The 4198-nt window shown below is 32.7% G+C and overlaps 1 protein-coding gene and 1 long non-coding RNA gene across 3 annotated transcripts in view; both read left to right on the top strand.

Annotated features, from left to right (window-relative positions):
• Positions 1–4198, top strand: part of LOC107664410 (multiple epidermal growth factor-like domains protein 9) — a 108829-nt gene that overhangs the window by 64553 nt on the left and 40078 nt on the right. The window lies entirely within an intron of this gene.
• Positions 1613–4198, top strand: part of LOC107664414 (uncharacterized) — a 6088-nt gene continuing 3502 nt past the window's right edge. Inside the window, exons 1-2 of the long non-coding RNA XR_001631452.1 lie at positions 1613–1623; positions 3911–3914. This is a non-coding gene — a long non-coding RNA (uncharacterized LOC107664414). The remainder of the gene's footprint in view (positions 1624–3910; positions 3915–4198) is intronic.

The following is a 4198-nucleotide window of genomic DNA, read 5'->3' as shown; positions in this document are numbered from 1 at the left end:
ATCGGCAGATCACACTAACAAAAAAATCGGAAATCGGAATCGGCCAAGAAAATTGCAATCGGTGCATCTCTAATTTATATATATAAACAGTTATGGTGCTAAATGTATTTGTGAAAACTGATGCATTTATTTCAGGATACATTGACAAATAGAAAGTTCAAAAGAACAGCATTTATTTGAAATATAAATATTTTGTTTCAATGTAAAAGTCTTCACTGTCACATTTGATGAATTGGATGCATCCTTTAATGCATCCTTGCTGAATAGTATTTATTTCTTTCAAAGAAAAATCTTACTGACCTCAAACTTTTGAACAGTGATTACACTTGAAGTCACTTTGAATAAATGCATAGATTTATGAAAATGCCAAACATGTAAGAGGCTTCCTTGAAAACACAATTCAATGAGGCTAAAAAGCTTTTCTTACATGGCATGTCTGACAAGGATGGACTATGTGTTCTACCCCAGACTACATTTCCCATAATCCTTTGCCGGACTCATCATCATTGATTGCCTTCACCTGTATCTCATTACCTCATGATGGTGTATAAAATTGATTTTAAGATAAAAAATTAGACTACAAAGAATTAACTTGACGGAGCTCAAACTCAAAACACACGGCAGCAACAAACAGGAAGTGACGGTCTAGTCATCAGTCTAACCCTATTTAAAGCCTGGTTCAACACACTCACATTGCTCAGTATTGTTTGATTGTTGGTTTGTCTGTAGCGTTCCCGTGTTTCTTGGTTTTCCTAGTTCCTTGTTGCCTTGCCTTGTTTTTGCCTTGGACTGTTTCTCTGGTTTTCTCTGATTGTTTGCTGCCTGCCCTGACCATCGCCTGTTTTCTGCTTTTGTCTGATCCTGGGTTATACCTGTTTGCTGTTGATTGACCCTGCTTGTTTTGACAACTCTTGTAAATAAAGCCTGCACTTGGATCCTCAACTCCGTTGTCTCGCCTCCCACGTTACAGAAGCCAAGTACTAAAGCAGTGACCACCAGATTTCCCTGGGTAGTGTGCATGAATATCAGCTACAAACTAACTGGTCTTGCACAAATGGATTTCATTAAAACAGCACATCCCTAAATACCCAACCTGAGTAGGTAACACTTTATAATAACGTTCAGTTGTAAGGCATTTATAAGTGATTAGTTAATGATGAACTAATCGTTTACAAAACATAACTATGTGTTCATAAATGATTAAGTAATTTGTTAATATTTTTATCTATGTTTTGTAGATTGAGCTATAAATCATTTACAAGTGATTAGATGATGATTAACTAATCATTTACAAAACATGACTATACGTTCACAAATGATTAAGTAATATGCTAACAATTTACCAATCTGTCACAAGTTATCTTAAAAAATAGCATATCATGAAATAATCAAACAGATCCTTAGTAAATGGTTAATAAGTTACTAGTTAATATATTATTATTCACTTATAAATCATTGTACTTTGTAGTGTGTACTGCAATGTAAGGGCTGACTAGTGAGGGTGTAGACAGATGTCTTCTCTGACACACATGGAGTATCTATAACGCTGTGCGATAATAGTACAATGTTGACATTTCAATGATTTATAAGTGAATAATAATATATTAACTAGTAACTTAACTAGTAACTATACTAAAAACAATGATTAATTGAATTTACTAAAAAACATCTGTTTGATTATTTCATGATGCTATTTTTTAAGATAACTTACGAGATTTGTAAATTGTTAGCATATTACTTAATAATCATTTGTGAATGCATAGTCATGTTTTGTAAATGATTAGTTAATCATCATCTAATCACTTGTAAATTATTTATAACTTAATCTACAAAACATAGATAAAAATATTAACATATCACTTATTAATCATTTATGAACGCAGTCATGTTTTGTAAATGATTAGTTCATCATTAACTAATCACTTGTAAATGACTTGTAAATGAATTAACAAAACATACACAAATTGTTAGCATATCACTTATTAATTGCTTATGAATGTTTTGTAAATGATTAGTTCATCATTAACTAATCACTTGTAAATGACTTGTAAATGAATTAACAAAACATACACAAATTGTTAGCATATCACTTATTAATTGCTTATGAATGTTTTGTAAATGATTAGTTCATCATTAACTAATCACTTGTAAATGACTTGTAAATGAATTAACAAAACATACACAAATTGTTAGCATATCACTTATTAATTGCTTATGAATGTTTTGTAAATGATTAGTTCATCATTAACTAATCAATTATAAATGACTTACAACTGAATGTTATTATAAAGTGTTACCATTGCTCTGCTACTTTAAAAAAGTTAATATATTCTGGGTATTTTCCCCCTTTTGAGTGGGTATGAACCGTGCTGTGCCATCAGCATTTCCACAATTTGTTAAAATGATTCATTAATTAATCTTGACAAGTGCAAAGGCTGCATGAGTTCTGGATTATGTGATTCTGCATTTTTAATGTTTTCTTTTGTTTCAGTAGGAACATCTCATTTGTGTTGCTTTTGAGGCTTAAAGCTGCAGTGTGCATGAATGCATTGCAGAAATAATGATTGTTTCCAAGTAGGTTTCTGAAATATCCTCTCCATGTTTTCATTCTTTTGCCAAGCAGAGCAGATCCTGCCCCTAACTCATTTACCCAGCAACAGTGTTGGGTACGTTTTAAAAAAAGCAATGGATTACAAATTACTGATTACTACTTGAAAATTGTAATTTGATTACATTACTGATTACTGCATGTAAAATTAATCAGATTACTAATTACTTTACTATGAAAACATATCAAACCTAAAAAGAAATACACTACAAAGTGAAAATTGTAGTTCTTTCAGTAGTTTAATATTGACTGAAAAATATTACAAAGATATGAAAACAGCAACTTGACTTAAAGATTTAATCCATTTCTAAAGCCTAACAATGAAAAATTTTCCTTTAGATGTGCCTACACAGTGTTTTATATACAAAATTGCTTGCTGAGTGTAGGGTATGTGTATGCTGGCTTAACTGTGTTTAACTGTGTGAGCATTAAAGACAGAAAAAAAACATAATAAATTGAAAACGGTTCTGATAACATTTGAAAACAGTATTGATGAACATACAGTGCATATTTGAATGCTAAAATTTTTAAACAACAAAAAACAAACAAACAGTAGCTTTCTATTTTTTCTATTCTATCTACTTGTTTTTCTTTGTGTGTGTGTATATGTGTGTGTGTGTATAATATATATATATATACACCTTGCTACGTGTACTGCGTTGCTTTTATTGTCCTCATTTGTAAGTCACTTTGGATAAAAGCGTCTGCTAAATGACTAAATGTAAATGTAAAAATTAATCTTGCTTCTTTGTTTATGGAAGTTATGTGGCCGTTTACAGGTTCGCGCGTCTCACGTGGATGATTACCGTATGAATAGCGCGCGCTGCGTGTGGGCATGGTGACATTACAGATAATGAGCTCAGACGGGAAAGACTGGACCTCGCGTTGGTTTCATACGGATTACTTCATCAGAGAACATTTGTTGATATCGTCCTCTTTTGGAAGACCAAACAAAGTAGTTTCGCTTTCACAACGAAGCACACAGCGTCTTCACGACACAGTGATACAGTGAGAATAAAAGTTATGCCTTCTTTCTTTGCGTGAACATTTGGGCAGCGTTATGCAAATCTTCCCACATAGTGAGGTAGATATGTGGGGGCATGTTAGAACGAGCCGTTTTAGGTAGGCGTGGTTAACTCTTAACTTTTATAAAGAATATCTCTTTGGATTTGAGACTTTAGTCTTTGCAACTTTACAGATCTTCTTTATGCACCAAGAGCTTGTAACACTCCAAAGAGAAAGGAAAAATTTAAATCGCATCATATGACTCCTTTAAAAGCAGACACTTCAAGCTTTCCATAGATACGTTTCTCATGTCTGTGTGTGAAGTATTCTCTGAGTTTTGGTTCATTTTAGTGATGTGTTTCAGAAAGAAGTTCGCAGAGACTGAGACAGCTGAAAGCGCACCCTGTATATTTTCTTTATTTTACAAAAGCACAATCTTTTGTTGATATTGTGAGTGTACACAAATAAAAGTAGACCCTTTACAGATTTAAATGCTGTATTACTCTTATATGTATGATCAAGTATGAAGGAGCATTTTAGTTCTTTTCGCTGTCAACATTCAAATCTGCAAAAAGTTCCGCCGCC

This window comes from Sinocyclocheilus anshuiensis, unplaced genomic scaffold (genome assembly GCF_001515605.1).
Source record: "Sinocyclocheilus anshuiensis isolate Anshui unplaced genomic scaffold, SAMN03320099.WGS_v1.1 scaffold351, whole genome shotgun sequence".
NCBI lineage: Eukaryota > Metazoa > Chordata > Actinopteri > Cypriniformes > Cyprinidae > Sinocyclocheilus > Sinocyclocheilus anshuiensis.
The sequence above is the reverse complement of the archived record's forward strand: the minus strand, read 5'-3'. Positions and strand labels throughout refer to the sequence as shown.